Genomic DNA, 12208 nt, shown 5'->3' on the forward strand with positions numbered 1-12208 from the left:
TTATCTTCAAAGAGGTAGCCAGAGATTAACTACTAACTGGGGTGCTCCTACTTTCAGTGCGTGACTGTAAAGTAATCACAAATAATCACACCCTCCAACTTCATCAATTATTTTCTATTATGTGAATTGATACCCATTTTTGTCTTTGTTGTTTAATGTTAATGGTAGTATTCAAGCTGAGGAGTGCTAATTGGAAGGTGTTGTATTCAGTGGGCTTCGGCTCTAATTATTAGAGCATCTTTTTCATTAGCATATGATTCTAGGAGGGACACATGGAGGTAGTTACTAAATTTACTGTATTATAAATGCATTATCTTAATCAATAAATTTTAGATGGTCACTTAAAATAGAATGATACATGCAAAGCTACTTTCTCAGCAATGCACACCAGTAGGTCTGTTTAAAACATGCCATCATTAACTGTTTATTGAGAAATTCTCCTTAAATCAATATGTCAAAAACTAAGGCTGTTTGGGATTTAAGCAGTGCCATTATAGTACTACATTTTTTTAAAGGGCAGAAAGCAGTTCTGTCTCAGTTCATGTTAGTGGAAAATGTCTGTGATCAAAACCATTCCATGGGTAAATGCCTTCAGTTTCTAAGCCACACAGAACACATTAGTATGAAACTAGCAAAAGTAATGATACAAAAGCTTGATTATTGAAATATCCATAGTGTCAAGGTCTAAAAGAAGTCCAATAGAGTAAAAAATCTGTTACATACTAAGCAGAAGTTTAAAAAAAATCCCATCTGCCTCATCGTTATTGCATAGATTGATGGCACAGTGAGAATGGTTGACTCTTAGCTTTACTTTCTGTCTTGCTATTGATTTTTTGTTCAGTCCTCTGTGATACCAAAAGCAACCATAATGAATAGCTCTCTTAATGTTTTTAGAAGAATTCTATATTAGAATTTTATAATTTTTATTGAACTTCTATAAAATAAATAATGCCAACTCTAGGATAGATTCAATCTCTGTGTACTACTGCATTCATTGAAGCCTCTAGTCTTCTCCATGTATGGACATCTGATAACATTGGAAATCCTGCCTGTATGTTTTCCAGCTTTGTATCTCTGCATGTGGAACTCCCTGAACTTTCACCAAGGTTGTCACTTGTTAATTCTCTTCTATTTGAACTGATTTAAGAGAAGCCTGCTTTTAGGCACAATTTTATTTCTCCTTGGAGCAGGGGACATAAGGCAACCCCACCACCTGTGTCTGAAAGAATAAATACATTAAAAGTAGTTTTATTCATGACCCTCCTCAGCAGCCTCATTAATCCTTTAACTAGGAAGAATGACAATATATCAATGTTCTGGAAACCTAAAGAAATACCACTAAGGAAGATGAGCTCTTTACTGATTCCAGGTTTTCTACAAAAAGAAATATGGGAACTTTACAGCAATCTTTTGCACTCCTAAGGGGCTGCATCTCAGAGACAACACCAGGCATAGTCAGTCATAAATGGTTTCTGAAAATTGTTATAATTAACATAGAAGTTTGACCTGTGCTGACAAGTAAAATTTGGCCTAAATGGAGTTTACCCATTGAATGCGACCAGCAATTTAGGAAACTGGAAAGGTCCATTCAGCTACATGCAGCCTCTGAATAAAAGCAGGTGATAGTCCCATCAAGCCCCATAACACATCGCAGAGTAGTTACAGTGATCTGTTGTCAATCATATAACTAACCTGTGCCACCTCTGAAAAGAAAGTATATATTCCTTTCTCTTTGAGGATTGTATTTAATGTGTTGTGACAGAGCTTGGATCACTGAAGTAATTTTCAGCCAAAACAGTCAAAAGCAGCAAAGGTCTCTCTTTAAGGTAAGATATTTTCCTCATCTATCGAGGATGTGCTGATGTCACAGTTGCCACAAAATATTATTCAAATTGCCCATGTTTTCATTCAGTGTAGAGTGGCTTCTGTTACATTTCTTTTTTTGGCACAGAATCTGACGATCTACTAAATAAATATTAATCCCTTGCTGCCTTCAAAGCTGTTTCTGCCATATTAGGATTTTAAATATCTTCATTAATTGCTTAACTACCTTTTCCTAAATTCCCCATGGGTTCCTTTGATACCAGTCATTCTAATGTGTTACCATGTGATTTGTGGCTTCACTCTGCTGTAACACAGAACATATTTTTAGTCAATTTTGTTTTACAGATGCCTTTGACAAAATGAAAATTCAACATTTTCAGACTCCAAAGGTAAGCAGGCCTAGAAAGAGCCATTATAGTACTACATTTTTTTAAAGGGCAGAAAGCAGTTCTGTCTCAGTTCATGTTAGTGGAAAATGTCTGTGATCAAAACCATTCCATGGGTAAATGCCTTCAGTTTCTAAGCCACACAGAACACATTAGTATGAAACTAGCAAAAGTAGTGATACAAAAGCTTGATTATTGAAATATCCATTATAAAATTATTGTATGAGGTGATTATTCACACGAAAATGTTCTTGCTTAAAGTGAAGGTATGATACGGTGAAAAAGGATCATAAAGAAATGCTAGATCAAACCAATTGCTCACACCTGGTGCAGAGGATCACTTAAAACTGAGATTTTAAATATAGTCCAAGATTTTAGCTGCCCTGCTACAGAAAGAAGTAAACAACTGTCTTGCATGTGTTTTTCAATTGCTGCGTGTAAGAAGTTGAAAAGATTGATCAAAAGACAGTAAGAATATACAACTTTTATGTATGTTCAGAATGTAATGGTGTTCTGTATATGGAAATCGCTCAAGCTTAATCTAGCCACGTGCCCAGGAGAACAGAGGTGAAACGTGAAAAAGTAAAATGCCAATCAGAAAAAAAACCAGCTGTATTTTGTGATAGTCCTGGGAAGATCACTCCTGAAATGTAACAGAAGAAACTTTCTTTCAGTAATGTCATTTTGGCAGCTACAAACAGTCACAAGTACCAAAAATGTTATGCTTATATATTTACACATTCGTATTTTTGATGCAAAGGTCCGATACGCTGTTCATTCGTGTATCCTCCAAAATCAAATTTGCCCACCTCCTCCAGTCCATGGTAGAGACCAAGTCATACACATTTGGCCATAGGATACTTCATGTTGAAATGACGACAATATTTTATAACCAGAGGTTGCATTACTTATTTTGTCATTGTCTCTTCTGTTTAATCATCTTGTTTAGGGGGAACAAAAGATCTGATGAAGCATCTCCTGGCTCTGCAAATTAGAGATTTGGGTTCAGTGACGAGAATACTGATCTAATTAGCTATGCATATTCTTTTGTAATTGGCCAGGACAAACTGATCTTCAAGAATATTCTAGACTTTTTTTTTTTGCTGTGTCTTATTCTGTGGTGTTTTTGTCGTGCTACAGACTCTGAAGAGAGCGTAAGAAATAGAAGTTGACTTTTCTCTAAGAAGCAAAAGTTGAGTAAGTCTTCATCTGTTGTTGAGCCTTCTCCTGTAAACTTCCAAACTTTCCTTTCTGACCTTTCTTGCATTAAAGGAGACATTTTAATTTGTATTGCTAACAGCTAGCTGCCACACTTAGGCTAAGGTATCATAGACATAGATAATACCGCAGGTTTGGGTTTTCCTTGTTTTTAGCCTAACCTGAAGCTTATACGAGAACACTTTGACTATAGCTCACTTTGAAATGAAGGTGATGCCTTTACACTAAGAAAAGTATTTTGAGAAAGCGACATATTGATGGCACAGTGGGAAATAGTAGGCATGCCATCTTGTTGTTACAAAGATTCATAGCCAAAGGGTCTTCAAGGCTGGCTGTTTTTATTGTTTCCAGTGAGAAAATGCTGATCACAAGATAAAGAATTCAGAGGTAGGTCTACAGTCCAATTTTAGCTAGAATTCTTGTTATAAGAAAATGCCACGTTTCTTTTGGATCTAGCTCTTTGCAAAATTGTGTTACTCCTTTGTCATAACCAGATTCGATTATTGCAGTGAGCCTCTACATAGCAATACATCTAACTATTCATCTCAAAATTTCAGAGAGCAGAGTATGAAGGTGCCTGCCTAGCTGGCTTAATTTTTATAAGTGACATTCTACAGCTACTCAGAAAAATGCATTAGTATCCATTTTGTTTCTGGAAATAAAATAACTTATTAATATAGATCACTAAGCACTGTAGAGCTTATGTCCAATTTCCAAGAAGTGAAATTAAGTGGGGTACTTGAATGGCAAGACTCCAATTTATACATCTTCTAAAAGACCCTGTAAATTCATATCTTGACTAAATTTTTAGGCAAAATCTAACTGATTCCTTCATGTATGTATTAGAAGAGAAGAAACTTCAAATTTGGTGCATGATGTAGAAGAGGGATCTGCAATCTGCCTATAGAATTAAATGATAGAAAACTATTAGGTCAATCAACAAGAAAAAATTGTGACACTGGAAAACAAAGCATCCTTATCTTTGCTATTACCATGAAACAAAGGAAAAGTGCTTCCTTAAAACAGTAAACAAAAGAGAATGAGGCTTCCATGGGAGTAATTCAGGCTTCCAACAGCAGGGAAAGATGTTTCCTTCATCACTTGCTGTAAAGAGGAATTTATGACACTTTCAGTATTTCATCTTATTGTCTATTTAGCTATAATATAAACATGCAAACTATTAAATCCATATGCAACTAGAGACTTCTTGCATTTAACATATAAGTCATCATGGGTCATGTTTTAGAAGCCAAATTACCTTTGGCTTTAAGGAGAGTATTAGGCACTGAAAGTCAAGCAAAACTGTTCATGATTTCTGTGGTACCTTATGGAAACTAATACCAACCAGTATGCCATTTCTGATCAAGTATCAAGACTCTAGTCTCTCTGATTTCCTTAGCTAGATTCTTCACACCACAATCAAAATGTCACCAGAACCAACACAGAGAATTTGTAGGTTTATTCAGGCACATCCCAGCTCATAGATTGACACGATGGACTGTGACAGCTCTTTCAGAGACATTCCAGTCCGTCATGTCCTGTGTGACTGTTGTTCATGCACACAAGTCTGTGCACTAAAACTTCTTATGAAATATTTATCCCCACAAAGGTAATGTGCATTACCAGTAACAACTTCCCCAAACAAAAATAAGTTAGACATTTGCCATTTCCCCCCAAAGCACTAAGTGTGCATCACAGATTAATGACTTCAAATCTTTAGCTAAAAAAAAAAAAAAACAGACGGCAGGAAAAAATATTTATAATTCATAACTGCCTGAATAAACTAGGTGAAAATTTTATGCCTTTCAAACACTTTAAAAGGGCCAAATAACCAGCTGCAAAGTGGAATTTATAATTGGAAGCAGTGACAGTCTATACCCTACAGCAGCATCAAGAGTACTTTTATAATACTGTGACCTGAATACAGCATAATTTCATTTGGCAACAAAGTCCTTGTATCAGCCACTCCTGAAACACTCTCAATTCAATAATGTAAAATACACAGTCATATTTTTGCATTTATTTATAGGCTTTCTTTTTTATTCCAAAACAAAATTTCAACATAGCATACATAATTCTGTCTGGGTGTAGGGGGTTTTCATTACACTGTTAGTGAATTGCCCTTCTGGCTGAAAATCTGTTTTCTTTTGCACTCTCATCCCTCCTCTGTGCTACATTCCCTCTTAAATTCCACATGGATTCTACAGATTTTATTTAAGCAGAGCCAAGTTGCATGAACAGATCTGCCCTAGAGAAGTTTGACTCTTTTAGCATGCAATCCACCACTAATGCTCCTTTTTCATTTAGGTTTTCAATTTGGATGAATTCCAAATTACCATTTATTCCAATAGAAACGCGACTAATTACACAAAGCATCTTAATAAAGAATGGAAACAAGATTAAAAGCCCTCCTCCTTCTGGTGTTTCAGTGTGTGGAATTTATAAAATGCAGAAAGGAACTTTAATTTCGGTTGTAGTTAGACCTCTTAAACAATCTTTTTTTCCAGTGTTTTAGTACTAGCCAAATAGAATAGTATCCAAGTTGAAGGCAAAATATAGTCACCTTATAGGAATTTATTGTACAGGGTTTGCCTTACTCACTATGTTTTCTCATGTTTTGCAAAAAAATAACAGACAAGCTCTTCACATACGATACGTTCAGAGCACCTATTCTGCCCTAGATAATTCCCTGCCCGAAGAAAGATGTTTCCCTCTTCAAGAGCTTTGAACAATATGGAGAGATACACAAGCATGCACCTAAGAGAAAGAACAACAAACAACAATAGATATTTTACAGGTCAGCTTGATTCACTGCAATCAAACCACAAATTTGTACAGCCCCTAAGAGCACTGGATAAAATAGGTTTCAAAAATAGGTTGGATAAAATAGGTTTCAAACAAGCTCTTAAGTGTTACACAGGTATGACGGTCCTAAGCAGAAAGAAGAATGATGCTGGAAATGGTCAAATTAGACAAGAATTTTGAGAGATCAAGAAGAGTAAGGAAAGACGGTATATTTAAGGAAGGCAAGTGTTATGAGAGTGATAATAACAGCAGTGCTAATACCACCAGAGATATGAAGATGGTGCCTGAAGTCCCAGAAGGGAATAACACACTCTGCAAGTGGGCAAATCTGATGACATGTTTTTAGACTTGAAATTACCCAACAGAAAGAATGCATGTACTAGAAAGGCCAAAGAATAGATTTTTCCCATGTAAGCATTGCTCACAGTCAAGCCTATAGAACTACAGATCTGTGCTGGTAAGAACAGATTGCGAGAGTGCAAAGGAAAGAGGTATTTCCTTCTGCTACTTTCTGCACCACAAAGAAACTCCAGCAGGATCCAGTTAAAACAGCCACTGTACAGCACTGCAGATCACTTATGCAGTGCTGACCAGTCAAGACTCAATCCCTGCATGAAGAATCTCTCTTACACTCATGGCATGATTTGTTGGACAAAATACAGTATTGGTGGTCAAGCAAACAGAAAAAAATCTGGTACAGAACTAAACGAGAGAGCTGGAACTCAATGGAAACTTGTGGGAATACTGCAGAAAGTTAAAGCTGGAGATGAAACTGGAGTAAGGATGTACTTTAAGTCAGGCAACACCTCACTCTGAACCTTCATGTTTGTAAGAATTTTCCATTGAGTCAGAAGCTACTTGTGAATAGGTGCTACAGAAATTTACAGAACAGCACAATAGAATAGGAAAGTTATCTGGCCACCTAGCAGGGCCACTGCTGCTGCCAGTTCTCCTCCTCCTGGATTCACTGTCTGTATGTCCGCTTCCAAAAGCTCAGCACAATGTTTCTTCCCTCATCAATCATTCCGCTCATCATTATATGCAGCTTGGTCAAAACCAGCATTTCCTAGTGCTACAGCAAGTTAGCATGTAGGAATGATTAAGAGGTCAAAAATGGGGTGTTGCCAGGATTGCTTGCTTCATCCTGTGTTTAGTTTTCAAAGAGATTACCGTAGGAAACTAATGACTATATAGAAGAGATTTCCAGATCTCACTGGCTGATCTAGTGGTATTGAACAGGGCCTTATACATACATACCTACCTACCAGTAAGATTCACTATGCTGTCTGGTATACATACACTTTCTAGCAACAAGCATCTGAAATACCTGAGAACTCAGGAGCACGTAAGAGAAAAACAAAGCTTCCCAGTTATTTTAGTCAATCTATTGCTTTTAAACCTTTGAAAGTTGCATTTGCATGGCCAATACATAGGAGAAATACAGTGCAAAATAGAAATAGATTATTCTAAGGGAATTTGTCCTTTACTCTCAGCACAAATGACAGGATAGCACAAACCCATGAAAAAGGTCTCTTTATCTATAGAAGGCAATAAGTAGTTATTTATATCTTATCCTTCACAAGCTTCATTTCCTCAAATTTAGGGCACTGCCAGCTAGTAAACAGTTATTTACAAAAAAAAAAAGTTCACAGTAATTTCTGTTACTAAACTCCTGACTGGTCTTTGCAGCGCTGTTAAAGATAGGAGATGAGTAGGAAATCCCACGATCTGACAGCACAAAGGTCAATAGCTGGGAGTGAAACACAGCAGAAATATGCCAGAGGCTACAGCCAAATGGTCAGCTCATTATAGAGCCTCGGCTGTAACTTTTCGGCTCCCTGTCCCCAGCAGCTTACAGAAAGTACGGCCTTTGTTTCCACAACAGCTTCCTTGAAAACTCAGTGTCTCTACTCTCCCCTACTAAGGTTTTATCACATTAGACAGGATATAGCTACTAATAATAACGTTCCATAATTTACAAAAGTGGGGTAATTCTTATTGTAGCATGGATTATGCCCATTTGTACTAATTCATTATCTCTATATTCAGCGCTAACACAGTTCTCAGTTACGGGCGATAGGGAAACACCACAAACGCTGTGCACATCTGCAGCTGAGGACTTATTTATCAGTGCTATATGCATCTGTATTTCTATAGTGCATAAAGGTTGTCTTCATCAACCTGTTTTGGTTTTTTTTGTAGGATCTAGGAAAATCAATTAACATTGTCCGTCTGCTCCCTTTGGGCAGCTCTATATACCTTTATGCATTTTAAAGATCTATCCAGAATGTATAACTGAAACCTTGGTCTGCCCAGTTCTGCCTTTTTCAAGTAAACTCTCACTGGGAACTCGCAGAACTAAGCACCTCCGGAGGAGGGTGCCCATTCAGATCATCAGTCTCTTGCTGCAGATTCTCATGTCTGTGGCTGTTGCAGAAGCACGTGTTCCCTGTTCTTTGCAGGTTAATCAAGCTCCCAAGACATTAAGAACTGGCAATAAAGTTTCAGTAGAGACATGTGAGCTGGAAATAACGAATGTTATGAAATAAGGGCAAAAGATCAACATCACTATTCTTGGATTTTGAGACAGCAATTTCTTTTAACTCCCCAGTTATTTTCAGTATTGTATCAATTGCATACTCCTATCATGCTTTTACCTGGAGAGACTTCAAGAAATATAAATTGTCCCAAGTGCTTCTGGATTTATCCAGTGCTTGAGTCATTTAAAGGAAAATTGAACAAGAGCTGACTAGGGCTAATACATTATATTCCTATAGCAATTGCTGAGCTATTAATTATTTTACATTAATAAATGGATGTTTACATGATCTAATTTCATGTTAGTTTCTTCTGTCTAAAAATTAATTTTACGAAATATTTTCTCGATGTAGGAAGAAGGATCACATTTATCAACAATTATAGAAATCTGAAATTTACATCCATTTTTACTCTGTTCTTGAGCAAATATCAAAACCTCAACACTTGATCCAAGGTTTCAGTAATATTTTATTGATAAATCTGTATTTTACATTCAACTTGGAATAGATTCTATTTCTTTTTCCAAGACTCAAATTTTGCTTTTGTAAAACAAAAATTAAAGTGTCACATATCAAGAATATCTCTACTGAGTTCTTGCTAGTTATATGGATGTGTTTTGAATTAAGTGCACAGTTGAGTTCATAAAAGCAACTAAGATAAAAAGAAGTATAAGTATTCTGTGAGAGTAATATTTTATGGATAATCAATACAAGTAGGACAGTATACCTGTAAGACTGGGTTTTCACTCAATGTGTGTGGCAAAATTATACAATTAACAGTCACTACCCAGTTAATGAGATTTCAAAAAACAAAGAAGGAAGAAGATCCCTGGTTATTGTTTAATAATAGAAATAATCTCAAATTTGCATAGTACATCAAAGGCTTCCCAGCTGTTTTATGAACCAAGACATCTGTGAATGTGGTAAAGTGTCCAAAGACAGTTCACTTATATTGTGTTAACACAGCAACACCTTTATACTTGCTCTGCTTATTGCCCAAGTAATGGGTGGAAATCCCATCTGAAGAGTTATCTGAAAACAGAGAGAAAACTGCACTAAATGCTGATTTGACAATCCACTAAATAACTTGATTGACTTGACAATTTTTAGAAAAATACCGATTAATAGTCAGAAAGATTCCAAAAACCACCACCAGCCCTTTCCATACTGAATGAGGGAGATGGCACATCCCTGCCTGCGGACTGGCTTGCTAAAAGAGTGCCCAAAAGTTGTGTTAAAGCTGTTAGGAAGTAAGAAGCTGGGAAAGCCACAAAGACCAAGAAGCTATCAGCCAGTATGTGTGAACTGACAGAGTAAAGCATCATGGATTAATTCCATTGAGCTGCTAGCTCCTGGAAGTTGGATTACAAAGGAGAAGTTTATTAAAATTATTTAAAATCTATGAATATAACTAGACTGCAGCTGAAGCAGTGGCACAGCCTGAGGGGGACAGCATGCCTTTGTGTGCTTTGAGGAAATATAAGAACACCAGCAACATCCCAAACATTTTTGGGACATCATTCCATGGCATGGCTCCCTGAGAAGTATGCTCAGAGGAAATATGAGTAGTGGAGCTGACACTTAAAGGTACAAATATTAAGCTAATAACCATCCAGCAGGAGCTGAGGATGAACTGCTGCAGCAGATACCTTCTCCAGATATTGCCAAGAAGAATTACTTTTGCACACTTACAATCATAGAATCATAGAATGGTCTGGGTTGGAAGAGACCTTAAAGATATCATCTTGTTCCAACCCCCCTGCCCTGGCCAGGGATACCTTCCCCTAGACAAGGTCACTTAAAGATCCATCCAACCTAGCCTTGAACACTTCCAGGGATGGGGCATCCACAGCTTCTCTGGGCAACCTGTTCCAGTGCCCCATCACCCTCATAGTAAAGAATTTCTTACTTTTATCTAATCTAAAACTACCCTCTTTCAGTTTAAAACCATTACCCCTTGTCCTATTGCAACAGGCCCTGCAGAAGAGCTTCTCCCCATCTTTCTAATAAGCCCCCTTGAGGTACTGGAAGACCGCTATCAGGTCTCCCCGGAGCCTCCTCTTCTCCAGGCTGAACAGCCCCAACTCTCTCAGCCTGTCCTCATAGGAAAGGTGCTCCAGCCTGATTATCATCTTCATGGCCCTCCTCTGGACTCACTTCAACAGTTATGAAATAGCTGTACTCAATGCTTTCCCAAACCCTTTGATATCACCACTTTATTCTGCCTCACCTCCCCATTTACTTTCGCTTCCTCTAGTCTCATCTCTCTGTATCCCTTTGTCTCCCTGTAAAACTCCATCACTTTGAACTTTATAAAGGTACAAACAGAAGTGTTGTAGTATTAACATGACATCTCAAAATGTCACTCTTTTGTCTGGTTTATCCTATCCTGCTCAAATCCTCTCTCTGCCTTGCCTGTTCAACTGTAATTTCTCCCAGATGGGAAGTCCCTGTATTTTGTCTGTCACAAAGCAGTGACATGCACCTCTACGATGAGCACAGGCTGAGAGAGTTGGGGCTGTTCAGCCTGGAGAAAAGAAGGCTCTGGGGAGACCTTACAGCGGCCTTCCAGTACCTCAAGGGGGCTTATGAGAAAGACGGGGAAAAACTCTTCAGCAGGGCCTGTTGTGACAGGACAAGGGGTAATGCTTTCATGATAGAGGGACATAGATTCAGATTAGATATTAGGAAGAAATTTTTTACACTGAGGGTGGTGGAACACGCACAGGTTGCCCAGAGAGGTGGTGGAGGCCCCATCCCTGGAAACATTCAAGGCCAGGTTGGACGAGGCTCTGAACAACCTGCTGCTAAACTCTGAATAGGATGTATGGAAACAGATCACTGGCTGCAGTGAGCTGCAACTAACTGCTGCAGTGGTGTAAACAAAAGGTCTTTACCTCGCCATTCTCCTTTAGCAGGAATGTTGTACCCAGAGTGTGTTTGTGATGCTGCTGCCATTCGCTCAGCATACGAGCAGCAAAAGATCATCACTAGACTTTTGGCTCACATGCTGCATATAATAAGACTGTAATAAGATCCATCATCTAAGAGTCACAGACTCAATCTACGCCACGCAGCAGCAGTGCTAAATAGGTGTTTGCATTCATTTGTTTATTTCCAGCTGTCTTGATAAATACCAGTTCTTTTCCAAGGCCAGCCCTTAAGCACCATTTTGAAAACACCATAAATGAAAATTAAAGTCTATATTTTGGAAGGCAGAGGTTAATAAAAGAATCAGCTTTTATATCCCTATTTATTACTTAGAGCTTAGGTCATTCGATTTATTTTGGTGACACTGCTCTTGGTAGTACTTTGGTTTTTAATGTTACTGATGGTTTGGCCATTTTTAACTGAAGTATTCACAGGAGTGTTTTGTTTAAAAATGCACAAAGGTATCTTATTAAATAATGTCACAAACATGAAGTTCATTATTATGCA

The sequence above is a fragment of the Chlamydotis macqueenii genome, chromosome 6 (genome assembly GCF_036417535.1).
Source record: "Chlamydotis macqueenii isolate bChlMac1 chromosome 6, bChlMac1.mat, whole genome shotgun sequence".
Taxonomy (NCBI): Eukaryota; Metazoa; Chordata; class Aves; order Otidiformes; family Otididae; genus Chlamydotis; species Chlamydotis macqueenii.